The sequence below is a fragment of the Capricornis sumatraensis genome, chromosome 18 (genome assembly GCF_032405125.1).
Source record: "Capricornis sumatraensis isolate serow.1 chromosome 18, serow.2, whole genome shotgun sequence".
Taxonomy (NCBI): Eukaryota; Metazoa; Chordata; class Mammalia; order Artiodactyla; family Bovidae; genus Capricornis; species Capricornis sumatraensis.
The window spans coordinates 73,148,333-73,164,578 of NC_091086.1; the positions used below are offsets into that span (position 1 = coordinate 73,148,333).

The window sequence follows — 16,246 nt, forward strand, 5'->3', positions numbered from 1 at the left end:
AAGACAGACAGCTTTCTTGTGGGGAGGGGAGATTTCAGGCAGGGCAAGGATTTTGCTCGACTTTGCTGAGGTTGCAGCCCTCACTGTTTAGATGAGAATGCTTGCATGAGGGCTGTTCGGAATACAGAGCAAGTCATTCCTGATGCACAGTGTATGACGTGTTGCTTGGCGATAGATTACCCCATCAGTGTCGTCTCCTCATGGATGTGAGGCGCGGGCATCCATAATGGACCTTCTAGCCAGGGGCAGTTTATAAGGGGAGGTGATCAAGACTCACACAGTGATGTAAAGGGGGTCCTGATGGTGACATCTGGGAGGACGTGAGGAGCTTGAAAAGGCAGGTGAGAAAGTGTGAAGAAGAAGCTATTGTCATTCTTTGGAGCACTTCTAATCCATCTTTAGGGGATTGTGCCATTTTTCACTGAATCATAAAACTCCTTCAGTTCACTCTTGGCTTGTCTGAGGCTGTGTGCTGAGCTCAAGTCAGCTCCGTGCATTCCTTGGTCTGTTTCCACTCCTTGTTCCTCCAAGACTGCAAATTGTTTAGTGAATAGAGCTGCAGCGACTCTGCTTGGTGGCTGAGGGTTCCCTCAGATGTCTTTGCAGTATTTGATAATGCAAAATAAATAATAATAATGCAAAATAAAATGTCTCAAAGACTCTGAAGTTCTGAAATAATATTAGTAATAATTATTACTATTGTTTTAGTATTTAAAATGAAATTTTATTTTAATTTACCCTTCTACACAAGTTTACAGAGAATTTTCTCAGATGCAGTTGATGTCAGAACCCAAAGCTCCTTTCCATAAAGAGAAGGCTTGAAAGTGGAAAGAAAGTGAAAGTGAAAGTCACTCAGTTGTGTCCAACTCTTTGTGACTCCATGGACTGTATGGTCCATGGAATTCTCCAGGCCAGAATACTGGAATGGGTAGTCTTTTCCTTCTCCAGGGGATCTTCCCAACCCAGGGATCGAACCCAGGTCTCCTGCATGGCAGGCAGACACTCTACCAGCTGAGCCACAAGGGAAGGCTTACTTGCGCCCAAACATCTGCTCTGCCACCCCAGCCTAGCCCTCCAGGGCTCACAAGAGTGCTTCGTTTCAGCCTTCTGATTCTCCATGAAAATATGTGGGCAGGGCAGCGGCATTCACTCAAAAACTGGTCATCAAGTCAGGCATGGCTCAGGGCTCTTGGATATGTATGTGTGTGTGCTAAGTCACTTCAGCCATGTCTTGGCTTTATCCTGGACAACAGCTCACACTCTATTGAGCTGATGGTCCATCAGATTATCATAATAAAATATGAAGATTTATTTTTAAAAAAACCTAGACATAAAACTACCATACAACCCAACAATTCCACTACTGGCCATGTACCCTGAGAAAAACATAATCAAAAAAGACAGGTGCACCCCAGTGTTCATTGCAACTCTTCTTACAATAGCTAGGCCATGGAAGCAACCTAGATGTCCATCAACAAATGAGTGGATAAAGAAGCTATGGTGCATATTTGCAATGACTATTACTCAGCCATGGAAAAGAATGTGTTTGAGCTAGTTTTAATGAGGTGGATGAGCCTAGAGGATGTTATACAGAGTGAAGTAAGTCGGAAAAAGAAAAACAAATATTGCATACCCATCCCATGCTGAAGGTCAGGAAGGGTGGCGGGAGGAGACACCCCTCATCCAAGGTAGGGAGCAGTGGCTGCGCTTTGCTGGAACAGCCATGAAGAGATACCCCACGCCCAAGGTAAGAGAAACCCAAGTAAGATGGCAGGTGTTGCAAGAGGGCATCAGAGGGCAGACACACTGAAACCATACTCACAGAAATCTAGTCAATCTAATCACACTAGGACCACAGCCTTGTCTAACTCAATGAAACTAAGCCATGCCCACGGGGCAACCCAAGACAGGTGGGTCATGGTGGAGAGGTCTGACAGAATGTGGTCCACTGGAGAAGGGAATGGCAAACCACTTCAGTATTCTTGCCTTGAGAACCCCATGAACAGTATGAAAAGGCAAAATGATAGGATACTGAAAGAGGATAGGGAGGCCTGGCATGCTGCGATTCATGGGGTCGCAAAGAGTCGGACACGACTGAGTGACTGAACAGAACTGAACTGAATTGAACCCACATATATGGAATCTAGAAATATGGCACTGAAGAACCTACTTTCAGGGCAGCAGTTGAGATCCAGACATAGAGAACAAACTTGCGGACACAGTGGGGGAAGGAGAGGGTGGGGCGAACAGAGAGCAGCATTAAAACATATACGTAACCGCGTAGAAAATCAGAGAGCCAGCGGGAATTTGCTCTGTGATGCAGGAGCCCAAAAGCGGGGCTCTGTGATAGTCTAGGGGGGGGTAGGGTGGACTGGGAGTTCCAAAGCGAAGTGCAAGAGGCAGGGGGCATACGTATGCTTATGCATGATTCACGTTGATCTGTGGTAGAAACGAGCACAACATTGTAAGGCAATTGTCCTCCCATTAAAAATAAATAAACAAAAGAGAAAGAAATAAAAAAACACATATTAGCTACACGCCTTGAAGAGATGGAGACACTGCCCTGAGGATAGGTAGCATGGGACTGGGCTTCCTGGGAAGAGCGGAAGGGCCACTTGTTCGGAAATAGAGCAGCTTGGGTGGCCACAGTGGACTCAGGGAGACCAGCTGGGTGAAAGGTAAGGTTCTCACTGACGAGCGAGGGTGTGTGGCCATAGTGAGGACTGCAGTGGCTGGTTTAAAGAGATATTGAGGAGCTGAGTTGCCCAGATGCCCCTGGGGGCGGAGAGGCAGATGGCAAGGATCACGCCTAAGCTGTGGCTTGTGCAGCTGGTACCGTTCACTGAGGAGCAGATCAGAAGAGGGACCAGATTTGTGATGGGCAGGAGGTGGGTGGTGATGACGAGTTCAGCATCCGATACGTTTGGCTTAAGACGGTGCTGAGCCAGCAGTGTGAAGATAGTAAGCCAACACTCAGGTGTGAGGGTCTGGAGCTCTGTGGGGAGGTCTGCACCTGAAGGTTAACAGTTGGGGTCTTTGAAGGATGCCACTGGCAAGCACACAGTTGCCTACAGAGTCCGAGTTATCATACGGTCACTACATTATGATAACATATAGTTACCAGTTTCACTGTGAGCAGGGGTCTAGGGAGGAAAATGACATGGTCTGATTTGTGCTTCTTGAAGACTCTTCCGACTGCTGTGAGGGGAGTCAGTTGGAGGGATTCTAGTCAGAGCAGAGAGAAGGATAGGATGCTATTTTGATAATCCAGGTGAGGAAAGTTGTTGACTGGGACTCTTGAGTAGTGATTTTGAGAAGAGAATGGCTTTGAGCTATGTTCTGTAGGTGGAGTCAATAGGATTTGCCACAGGGTTGAATGTGGGATGTGAGAAAGAGAAATCAAGAATAATTCTTAGATGTTTTGTCTGAGCAACTGGGGCTCTGATGCTCCAATGCACAAAGGTGGGGGGAGGCTGGAGGAGTGGCAGGTTTGAAGAGGGGTGTATCATGTTTGAGATGCCCGTCTATACATCATAGAGATGTCAAGAAGAGGGCTGGCTGCTGGAGTCTGTTGGCTGCTGGACTGAGATTTGAGGCTGTTGAGAACAAAGAGGGACACTGAAGGAGGAAGAGGCTGCCCAAGTTCGGGACCGTAATGCTGGAGCCGCCTTTGTCTACTTTGAGGTGTTGCCTTGGACCTGGGTGGAACTGGGTGCAGGGGACAGGCCCTCTGGAAGCTGAGGAGTCTGCAGCTTCGAGTCTCTGGGAGGGGTGGTCTCTGATCCCCTCTGGGTGAAGCCCCCCTCTCTCTGTCTCTGGGTCTGCCACGGGGTTGTCCAGCAGCGCAAGGCCACTGAGGTGGGGAGATTTAGCTGTTAGCTCTTCCCTTGCCTGGGTGTCCAAGGCCTCAGGCAGTGTCTGGGCTGAGGCCTGTCATACACACCCAGATGAGATGGCCTGTTTCTGCTAGTTTCCGGTCCTGACCCAAACCCTATTTCCATCTCATGTGACGATTTCTTACCATTTGGGGAAGAATAAATCCAGGCATTTCACACCTTTCCCTCGCCCTCCGTTTTTCTCCTCCTTCTGTAGAATCATTCCCTTTTTTCTCTGGCCACAGATTTCACCTATAAAATCTTGGGAATAAAGTCTTATGGTCCATATGTCACCATGAGGCTAGGGGACAGCCCTCAGATTAAATCAGGCTTGATTTTCTGCTGTGTGTTTTGGAGACTTTGTTCCTGTAATCTGTCTCTCATCAGTTTAAGACCAATGATGCTGTGTGTAATTTGCACATTTCCTGCGTCAGCATTGCTTCGCTGATGGAATACCCCATGACCTAATAGTTCTCCTGGGAAGATTTTCCCTAAAGGTCATTAACGCAATAATATCAAAAGACACTTTAGAAATCAAATTTGTTTCTATTGCTATAAACCTTCATTTTGATCCTCAAAAGAGCTTCCTGGAAATCTTTAATAGTCTCTTTCAAATTCTATTTCATAAGATTTGACATATTTTTCAAAGGGCTTCAGCATAACAGGGCCAAAACTTTGTTGGCCTCAGCTGCGATTAAAATGCCTGGGTGCCACAACAGAGTTGTTTCTTGTATTATGTTCATTTACTTTCTGGATTAATTTAATGGTAGAAGAAACTGACTGCTGATTTCTTCTGGGGAAACACACAAGGAGTCCAGATTTTAATATATTCTTCCATTCCGCCAAGAATACTTCACAAAGTCTCAGCTTGTGAATATATATAACCCTGATCTCAGAATCCATTTGTAGAGTAAGTCTAAATTCAATCCATTAGACCAAATCCTAAAGTGCCTGTGTCTGCAAAACTCTCACTGGAGTTTAAATTAATTGATAAATAGTTGCATCTTTATGCTTCGAATTATTTCCGAAGGTGCACGGTTGGGCTGTAATTTCTAAGGCAGTTAGTGATGAATGACTCTTTTTAACAAAGAGGTTTACATCAATCATGAGGTTCTTGCCTATTTATCTCTTCGTTATGAGCAAAAAGAGATACTAATGAAACCACCAGACAGATGGATGACCCAAACCTTGCCACAGCTAAAGAAATGACAATTCAGCTGCAGAGAGCATTTCAACTGGTCACTGGGAGGCCCAGTTCTCTCACAGAGAGCCCTGAATTCAGAGCAGCTGAGGCCTGCTCAGTTGGGGCCATCCTCCAGGAGTCTCTCTTGGGAGATTCTGCCCAGATATTTTGGGAGAAGGCCTTTCCTCTGAATGGACTGGTTCTGTCAGACCTCAGCCATTACGTGGTACATGCCCAGGTTCCTGGTTTGGACATAAAATAATCTCTGCATTGTTTTCTCATCAAATGTAATATTGGATTTCCCAGTCACTGAATACTAATTATGCCTGGACAGGAAAGCTATGACAAGCCTAAGCAGTGTATTAAAAAGCAGAGATCATCTCTTCACCAACAAAGGTCCATATAGTTGAAGCTATGGTTTTTCCAGTAGTCATGTATGAATGTGAGAGTTGGATCATAAAGAAGGCTGAACACTGAAGAACTGATGGTGGTGCTGGAGAAGACTCTTGAGTCCTTTGAACAGCAAGGAGTTCAAACCAGTCAATCCTAAAGGAAATCAACCCTGAATTTTCATTGGAAGGACCATTGCTGAAACTGAAGCTCCCATTCTTTGGCCACATGATGTGAAGAACTGACTCACTGGAATAGACCCTGATGCTGGTAAAGATTGAGAGCAGGAGGAGAAGGGAGTGATAGAGGATGAGATGGTTGGATGGCATCACTGACTCAATGGACATGAGTTTGAGCAAGCTCTGGGAGATAGTGAAGAACAGGGGAGCCTGGCATGATGCAGTCCATGGGGTCACAAAGAGCTGGACACAAATTAGCAACTAAACAACAACAACAATAACAAATTACAACAAGGCACACTGGAGGCTCCATCCACCCCCTCCCCCTTGCAGCCAGGTATGGCTGTGTGACTCAGCCCCCGCTGATGTGGTGGGTGGAAGCGATGCCTGCACCTCCAGCTCATGTCCTGAGCTCCGGAGCCCCAACATCAAGTGCCCCAGAGCCTCTCCTGCCCTTCCGCACCGATTGAAATGCAGGTGATGGAGCAACAAGACAGAAGGACCCTGGGTTCCCAGTGAACCCACAGAGCAGAGGGGTTCCGCCTGCCCAGGAGCACAACCTGACCAGTCGATGAGAAGCTTCGTTTTAAAGGCATTGCATTTTCTGGATGGACCTAGAGATGACCATATTAAGTGAAGTAAGTCAGACAAAGACATGATACCATATGATATCACATGATACCACGTATATGTGGAAACTAAAAAATGACCCAAAAGAACTTCTTTACAAAACAGAAACTCATAGACACAGGAAACAAGCTTATGGTTATTGAAGAGGAAAACTGAGGGGTGTAAATTAGGAGTTTGGACTGACATATACACACCGTGTGCGTGTGTGTGTGCTAAGTCGCTCAGTTGTGTCTGACTCTTTGTGACCCCATGGACTATAGCCCGCCAGGCTCCTCTGTCCATGGGATTCTCCAGGCAATAATACTGGAGTGGGTTGCCATGCCCTCCTCTAGAGTTTCTTCCTGACCCAGGGATCAAACCAGCATCTCCTGCATTGCAGGCAGATTCTTTACTGCTGAGCCACTGGGGAAACCCCATATACACACTGTATATATAAAACAGTTAATCAACAAGGACCTACTATATGGCACAGGGAACTCTACTCAATACCGTGTATTATCCTATATGGAAAGGGAATCTGAAAAAGAATAGATATTCATGAATGTATAACCGAATCACTTTGCTGTGTACCTGAAACTGATGCAACATTGCAAATCATCTAAACCCCAGTAGAAAATAGAAATTAAGAAAGCATAAAGGTACTGCAGTTTTGGGCTTCCTGAGTTAGGGTATATCCACATGTACTCTAATAGGAAGTGGTTCCTATTGCTCCCCTTACAAAGGACCATAGCTTACATAACAGCAATTTATTATCTCATGGTTCTGGAGGTAAAAGTCCAAAATCAAGGTGTCAGCATGACATGACCCTCTGAAACTCGTTGGGGAATCTTCCTCACCTGCCCCCAGCTTCTGGGGGTCTGCTGACCACCTCTGGCCTTTCTGGCTTGGAGAGACAGCCCTTCACTCCTCTTTTCACCTGGTTCCCTCCCTGGGTCTTCGCATCACCTCCTCTCTATACGTGTCTGCCTCTGTGTCCACACTTCCTCTTTTAAAAAAGACACTGTCATACTGGTTAGGGGCCCACCCTAATGATCTCATCTTAACTTGACTCCTTTATTAAGACCCTGTTTCCAGATCAGGTCACATTCTGAAGTCCTTGAGGTGGGACTTCAATGTATTGGGAGGGACAAATCAACCCCTGACACCCACCAGTGTTTACTGAGGGCTTACTATACTCCAGGACCTTGCCAAGCATCTACAAAGATTCCCTTATTAAATCATCACAACAACTTTGGGAAGGAAGCACCATTGCTGCCTCTTCTTAAGATTTTGAAAGAGGGGAGCAGAAACAGGAGGCAAGTCGCTCCAGGTCACACTGAGACTGGGGAGAGGGGTGGTGAGCTGAGATGGGAACACAGTCTGAGTCCAGAACCAACTTGTGGTCTTTTTTGTCTCTCAGAAAGGAGCCTTGGCCACTGACAAGAAGAGGAGGAAGTGGATAAGCCTGTCTCTGGGCATCTCATTACTGCTCAGTTGCTCAGTCGTGTCTGACTCTTTGTGACCCCATGGACTGCAGCCCACCAGGCTTCCCTGTCCATCATCACCTCCCAGAGCTTGGTCAGACTCATGTCTTGAGTCAGTGATGCCATCCAACCATCTCAGCCTCTATCTTCTGCTTCTCCTCCTGCCTTCAATCTTGCCCAGCATCAAGGTCTGTTCTAATGAGTCTGTGCTTCACATCCAATGGCCCAAGTATTGGAGCTTCAGCTTCAGCATCAGTCCTTCTAATGAGTATCCAGGACTGATCTCCTTTAGGATGGACTGGTTTGATCTCCTTGAAGTTCAAGGGACTCTCAAGAGTCTTCTCTAATAGCATAGTTCAAAAGCATCGATTCTCTGGTGCTCAGCCTTCTTTACGGTCCAACTCTCACATCCATACATGACTACTGGAAAAGCCATAGATTTGACTATACAGACCATTGTTGCAAAGTAATATCTCTGCTTCTTAAAATGCCATTGAGGTTTGTCATAACTTTTGTTCCAAGGAGCAAGCGTCTTTTAATTTCATGGCTGCAGTCACCATCTGCAGTGATTTTGGAGCCCAAAAAATAAAGTCTGTCACTGTTTCTGTTGTTTCCCCATCTATCTGCCATGAAGTGATGGGACAAGATTTCAATTTAAGTTTTCTGAATGTTGAGTTTTAAGCCAACTTTTTCACTTTCCTCTTTCACTGTCATCAAGAGGCTCCTTAGTTATTCTCTTTCTGCCATAACGGTGGTGTCATCTGCTTATCTGAGGTTATTGACATTTTTCCTGGCAATATTGATTCCAGCTTGGGCTTCCTGCAGCCCGGCGTTTCTCATGATGTACTCTGCATATAAGTTAAATAAGCAGGGTGACACTATACAGCCTTGACTTACTCATTTCCCAATTTGGAACCAGTCCGTTGTTCCAAGTCTGGCTCTAACTGCTGCTTCTTGACCTGCATACAAGTTTCTCAGGAGGCAGGTAAGGTGGTCTGGCAGTCCCATCTCTTTAAGAATTTTCCAGTTTGTTGTGATCCACAGTCAAAGGCTTTAGTGTAGTCAGCAAAGCAGATGTTTTTTCTCAAATTCTCTTGCTTTTTCTGTGGTCTAGTGGATGTTGGCAATTTGATCTCTGGCTCTTCTGACTTTTTCTGAGCCCCATAAAGTATTACCAGATGACTTGAGATGTTGGAAAAGTTTTGCCTCGGGGTCTGAAAGGAGATTCTAAGACCAGGATGCTCACAGAGGTGGGTGGGCTAGGAGTGTGGCTTCAGTCTTGCAGGAGGCCCATGAGGTTACAGTGAAGGTTTAGGCCTTCAGAGCCTGACTGTGGGATTTTCTTTCTAGGCATTAGGCCCTTGTGTTAAAATGATGCCCCTCCTTGTGACTTCCTTGGTTTCTCTGGGAATTTCACTTTCTGTTCCTACATAGCATCTGTCGATGTCTACAGGGTCAGAGGAGGAGTCCAGGCTCCTCTGGGTCTGTGGCAAAGCTGTTTATCTGCAGGTGAATGGCTTTATGGGGCACAGTGTGCGGTGTGGCTGCAGAGGCCTGTTGGAGCTGGATAAGGGAGGGCTGACCTGTCAAGGGGCAGCCATGGGAGGTTTGGGGGCCAGATCCTGACTCCATGTTCTTGAAGCTGCTTTGTTTCCTGGAGAAGCTCAGGACGAGCTCAGAAGCTTGTCCTGAGAACCCCCTGAAGGGGCACCCACTGACCAAGGTCCCAGGGGAGAGCTTGCTCCAGCCTCGTTCAGACTGTTGGCAGTCTACTCATTTCCAGACTCTGAGGGTGAGCCTCAAGCTGCCCACTTCCCCTACATACCCCTCTCAGCCCCTGAGTTTTGAAAACAATTTTTAATTACAAATGGCATCATATCTAGATCAGGATCTGAGGAAAGCAGCCTGCTTTTAAAGAATTACTCCAATTCACTGCTTCAAGCACCTAGTGGCAAAAAAATGCATCGTGATCGTTTCCTAACCTGACGCAGCCAGCAAGTTACGATGACCTGTGAGCTCCTCACCAGTGGACTGGTCAATGGGACAGCCGGCCAGCATATCTGGGGGCTCCTGGGGCGTCTCCACGAACCCCTTTGTGACCACGGGTTTCTGACTGACATTGCTCCTTTCCAAGGTGACCCTGAGCAGAGAACCTTTTAATTAGCCCACAGATCCAAGCTTTGTGTAGGTGACTGTCAGTTTCTTTGCCTTCTGTGGCCTTCTGTTGCCATGGCAACACTCTCCTAACAATGGATTACGTCAGTGGGAGAGAAGCTGAGAGGCACAGCCTTGTGCCAACTCCCAGCCAGATAGTAAATATTCATGGTAATACCAGGAGGTTAAAACTGCATTGTCAATAAGTTTTATTATTCTCAGCGTAACTCGATGGTGGAGGAGGCAAAGGAAGGCTTATTTATCTTAACTTAAGGCTAAAACATAAGCAAAGGTAACAAAGTCCTTCCTACCGACTAAAAAACATAACCAGGAAGTGCCAACACTCTTCAGCTGTTGTGTTTTGATGTCATTTGCATCAACATTGCCAGGAGAAATAGAAATAACCTCAGATATGCAGATGACACCACCCTATGGCAGAAAGCGAAGAGGAACTGAAGAGCCTCTTGATGAAAGTGAAAGAGGAGAGTGAAAAGCTGGCTTAAAACTCAGAAACATTCAAAAACTAAGATCATGGCCTCCAGTCCCATCACTTCATGGCAAATAGGTGGGGAAACAATGAAAACAGTGACAGACTTTATTTTCTTGGGCTCCAAAATCACAGCAGATGGTGACTGCAGCCATGAAGTTAAGACATTTGCTCTTTGGAAAAAAAGCTATGACCAACCTAGACAGCATATTAAAAAGCAGAGACATTACTTTGCCAACAAAGGTCTGTCTAGTCTAAGCTATGGTTTTTCCAGTTGGACTATAAAGAAAGCTGAGCATCGAAGAATTGTGATGTTGGAGAAGACTTGAGAGTCCTTTGGACTGCAAGGAGATCCAACCAGTCCATCCTAAAGGAGATCAGTCCTGAATATTTATTGGAAGGACTGATGCTGAAGCTGAAACTCCAATACTTTGGCCACCTGATGTGAAGAACTGACTCACTGACAAAAGCCCTGATGCTGGGAAAGACTGAAGGCAGGAGGAGAAGGGGACAACAGAGGATGGGATGGTTGGATGGCATCTCTGACTTGATGGACAGGAATTTGAGCAAGCTCTGGGAGCTGGTAATGGACAGGGAGGCCTGGTGTGCTGCAGTCCATGGGGTCTCAGAGTTAGACACGACTGAGCAGCTGAACTGAACTAAATGACTGAACTTCAGATCTTCCATGGATGGAGGAAGAATATAGGGCTCTTTTTATTAACAGATGATATTACCATAATACTGTCTTGCTCAATCCTCTGGTTTAATAATACTATGTTATAAGGGAATGTTATTAAAAACCTGAGATCCCATCAACATATAAATGAATAGTCTTCTGAATGGGATGGGCACAGTTCGTCTTATGACCATGTTTACATCTTCCTTTGAGGACATTTCAGGATGAACAAATCTGTGGGCAGAGGCTACGTCTATGAAGAAGACATCAGGGCCCTGCTGGCCCCATCCGGTTCATGGTGGCAGAAGAGAGTGGTCACCAGCCACAGACAAATTCGAGGAAAACTTTGGAAGTGGCCTTGAGCACTTTGTCCCCAGGACCTGACTGCAGATGTTGAAGGACCCTGAATCCAGAAAGATGATTATGAAAGGAATTGCTTCCATCTGGAACTCAACTTTCATTTCTCTCTCTCCCTCTCTCTCTTTTTTAAACCAGCTTGGCTGAGCCTGGGATCTGTCCCCATCAGGGTCCTATGTGTTCACCTGCTGCTGTGCCTTCTTCCTCTTTCTCCCCTGTTTGGTCACTTGGGTCTGGGGTTCCTGAAGAAAGCCCATCAGGTCCATGCTGGTCCCACCGCAGAGGGGCAGGGCCAGACTGGACAGTGGATGAGAAACTGGGCTCCTTTAAACCTGCTTATTTAGTCCCATAGGAGGACCATGGATAGTTGGATCCTTAGATCCTGGCAGGAAAGTCTTTCCATAGTAATGGGGCTGCTTCAAGACAGAGAGAAGACTTTTCATCCTGCTACTTATAAGAATGTTTCGTTAAGTATTAAATAACTATTGTAATTGTATTACCTGCGGCTTACTTGATTACTTAATTCAGCCTGTTGAAGAATTAATTGCTATTTAATCAATGCTGTCATTTACAGCACAGGCATAACCACCAAGGTCCTGAGCTGGTAATGACACGCTCCTGTTCCTTCTCTCATCTGATGTGGTCTAACAGCTGGAGGCCTCATTCTCTTCAGCACGTTACACCATCCAAATCCAGATGAACGCTGGCTGGGTCTCAGCAGGGCGGCTGCAAGCGGCCTCTCTCTGTGTGTGCCTGCAGGTCATGGGGGACTTGGGTGGCATCTCCATGAGTGTCTCTGGGCACAAGGGGCAGGCCCATCTTCAACAGTGAATGTCACAGTCAAAGCCCCCAGGTGGTCTAGGCCATAGGAGGTGGAAAAGCAAAGCCATATTTTAAATTTTCCAGTTTTGGGCCAGGATTGCTAGAAGGTATGTGTGTGTGAAGTCACTTCAGTGGTGTTCGACTTGCAACCTCATGAACTGTAGCCCGCCAGGTTCCTCTGTCCATAGAATTCTCCAGGCAAGAATATTGAAGTGAATGGCCATCCTCTTCTCCAGGGGATCTGCCCGACTCAGGGGTTGAACCCTTGTCTCTTACATCTCCTGCATTGGCAGGCGGGTTCTTTACTACTAGGGCGGCCACCTGGGAAGCTTGAAGGTGAAGCCTGATAAAATTTAAAACTTCTGTTCTGTGAAAGAAACTTCCATAACAAGAGGAAGACAAGCCATACAGTGGAAGGAAATATTTGCCAAAGACATGTCTTATAAAAAACTATCCAAGATCTGCAAAGAGCCCTTAAAATTCAATAATAAGGAAATGAGCGGAGTGATTTAAAAATGGAAAAAGACCTAAATGAACACCTAGCCACAAGAGGAATAGGGGTGGCTAATAAGTATGTGAAAAGATGTCCATATCACACGTCGGCAGGGAGAGACGCACTGAAACACTGAGAAGTCACTTGCGTGCATGCTCAGTCACTCAGGCGTGTCCGACTCTCTGTGACCTCATGGACTGTGGCCCGCCAGGCTCCTCTGCCCGTGGGATTCTTCAGGCAAGAAGACTGGAGTGGGCTCCCATTTCCTCCTCCAGGGGATCTTCCCGACCCAGGCATGGGACCTGCGTCTCCTGTATCTTCTGCACTGGCAGGCGGGTTCTTTATCACTGAGTCACCCGGAATGCTCTTGAGGAATCACTACACACGTATTAAAGTGGCTGAGTCCAGAACACCGACAACACCCAGTCTTGATGAGGACTTGGAACAACAGGGCTCTCATTTGCTGTTAGCGGGAATGCAAAGTGGTACAGCCACTTTGAAAGACAGTTTGGCAATTTCTTAAAAACTTACCATCCATTCCAGCAGTAAAGGTCCTCGGTATCTACCCAAAGAAGTTAAAAATTTATGTCCACACAAAAACCTACAAACAAATGTTTATGGCAGTGTTATTCATAATTGCAAAAGTTGGAAGCAACCAAGATGTTCTTCAGTAGGTGAATGCATAAGTAAACACAGGAATATTCAGACAGCAGAGTATTATTCAGTGTGAAAAACAAATGCACCATCAAGTCCCCAAACTACAAAACCTTAAATGCATTATTACTAAGTGAAAGAAGTCAGTCTGGAAAGGCTGCATAGTATATGATTTCAACGACATGACGTCCTGGAAAAGGCAAACCTGTGGAGACAGTAAAAAGATCAGTTGTTTCCAGGTGTTAGGATCGGGGAGGGATGAACAGGCAGAGCACAGAGAACGCTCAGGGCAGTGAAGCTCTTCTGTAGGACGCTTAAGAGTAGGTACATGTCACTGGTGGTGGTTTAGCCGCTAGGTCGTGTCTGACTCCTGCGACCCCACAGGCTGTAGCCTGCCAGGCTCCTCTGTCCATGGGGATTCTCTAGGCAAGAAAACTGGAGTGGGTTGCCACTTCCTTCTCCAGGGGATATTCCCAACCCAGGATTCGAACCTGAGTCCCCTGCATTGCAGGCAGATTCTTTACCAACTGAGCCATGAGGGAAGCCCAAAATGTACATGTCATCACATGCTTGTCAAAACCTGTAGAAGGTACAACATGACTCTGGGTGACGATGGCAAGTCATTGCAGGTCCACTGTTGTAACAAATGTACCCCTCCAGTGTGGGATGTGGGTGGAGGAAGGTTATACATGTGTGGAGGCAGGGGTATTGGGGACTCTCTGTACTTTTCACAGGATTTTGCTGTGAACCCAGAACATCTCTTAAAATTTAAGTTTATTAATTAAGAAATTGGGCTTCCCCTGTGGCTCAGTGGTAAAGAATGGTTCAATTGCTGAGTCAGGAAGATCCCTTGGAGAAGGAAATGGCAACCCACTCTAGTATTCTTGCCTGCAGAATCCCATGGACAGAGGAGCCTGGTGGGCTACAGTCCATGAGGTTTCAAAAGAGTCAGACGTGACTTAGCGACTAAACAACAACAAAACAGTAAAAAAAAAAAAAATACACGAGAAAAAGCATGTAGTTGAACAAAGTTGTAACAGACTCCATAAGGTCACTGAAGAGTCACCGCTTTGAATTGCACGTAGCTGCATACTTGTGACTCTTCGCGTAGAGCTGAGCAAGGCTTTGACTAGTTACTTAAGATGGATGTACACACAGGTGAGAGCTGAATTGGGCAGCTGGCTTTTCAAGAGCTTCTTTTGAAGCTGCTGGAAAATTAGGACACTGGCTGAGTGCCCTGGCTGGACCATGACAGTTTTCAAGTGCTCTTGGGTACTGCTGGTCAGCAGGGTTTTGAAGAAAGTTTACTGTGAAAACGTCAAGCTCTGAGAAAGGGGTACGTCTTCCTGCGTCATCTCTGGGGAGTCTTGTCACTGTGGGTGGTGAGTGTGATTGACCGTGAGGCTGATGTCAAACCGAGTGACACCTACAGTATGCTTGGGGAGACTTCTCTGTGTAGAGATCTCAAGCAGGTTCAGTATATAGCATTCTCAGTTAACCTTACGATGCCTACTCATTCAGCACTGACTGTAGCCCCCCAGGCTCCTCTTTCCTGAGCTTCTCCAGGCAAAAACACTGGAGTGGGTTGCCACTTTCTTCTCCAGGGGATCTTCCCGACCCAGTGATCTAACCAGCATCTCCTGTGTCTCCGGCATTATAGCCAGATTCTTTACTGCTGAGCCATCTGTAATTTACTGAGTGTAATTTTCTAGGTGGTAGGATGTTTAATAAAGTGAGGAAGTCAGGCTCAGGGAGGTTGAGTGACTTTCCAGAGGTCTATTTGATGAGCATACATAAGATGGGGATCCCAGCTCTCCTCTGGCCAAACTCCAAGGCTGGGGCTGCCTCCCTGTCTCCCTGTAGCTTCCAGTCCATCTGACTCAGCAGAGGGAAATTCCAGCTCAGCCATCCGGGGCTGTGTAAGCCACTTGGAAGATTTCACCGTTTATCTTCCAGAAGGGTCTGCTTTAGCTCTTAGAAGTCTGGGTACCACTTTCCCGATTTGTTCCACTCTCTCCTCCCCTAGCGTGTCCACAAGCCCATTCTCTAAGCCTGCATCTCTATTCCTGCCCTGCAAATAGGTTCGTCTGCACCGTTTTCCTAGATTCCACATATATGCCTTCATATGTGATATTTGCTTGTCTCTTTCTCAGTTGCCCCACTGCGTATGACAGCCTGGAGGTTTACACGGCCACTTGTGAAACCGATGGCTGACGGGAACCTCTGGTATAGCCCAGGGAGCTCAGCCTGGGGCTCTGCGGCGACCTAGATGGGGGAAGGGAGAGAGGTTCAGGAGGCCGGGGACACACGCACCCAAAGCTGAGTCGCTTTGCTGCACAGCAGACACTGACACACCGTTGTGAAGCAACTGTTTGTTGTTCATTCGCCCAGCCAGGTCCAACTCTTTGTGACCTCATGGGCTGGCAGCACACCAAGCCTCCCTCCAAGCAGGTTTACTCCAAGAATGAAAACGTTTAAACAGTCTGAAGTGATGCTGCAAATGTGGGCAGAGCCAAATGCTACAGTCAGATGTCTCCTTCACCTAAGAGATGTCATGTGTCATCAGTGGGTATTCAGGCTCCATTTCTTCGTTCAGCTTCTGATTCAGGACATCCTGAGAATCCTAACACCCCCACGGCCCTTGTCCACGTGCAGAAGCTCTCCCCCTTGATGGCTAGATCTTGAACTCATGACCTCAAACATGGAAACTTTCACTCTCCCAGAGTCAGAGAACCCCGTCCCTCCTTCCAAAGGCCACTGCCTTTGCAGCTACTTTGTGAGGAAGTCCTTCCTTTACAGTCAGCTAAAACTTCCTTCCGGTAGCTTCTCTTGTCCGTGGCTGTCCTGCTCCTATAGTCACATACAACTGTGTTGCTGCCCAGT

At 46.7% G+C, this 16,246-nt stretch overlaps 1 non-coding gene across 1 annotated transcript; it reads right to left on the reverse strand.

The window, feature by feature from the left end:
* Window positions 1-954: 954 nt before the first annotated feature.
* Window positions 955-1,026, reverse strand: TRNAG-GCC (transfer RNA glycine (anticodon GCC)). The gene has a single exon. It is a non-coding gene; the product is annotated as a tRNA-Gly (tRNA).
* Window positions 1,027-16,246: the final 15,220 nt, after the last annotated feature.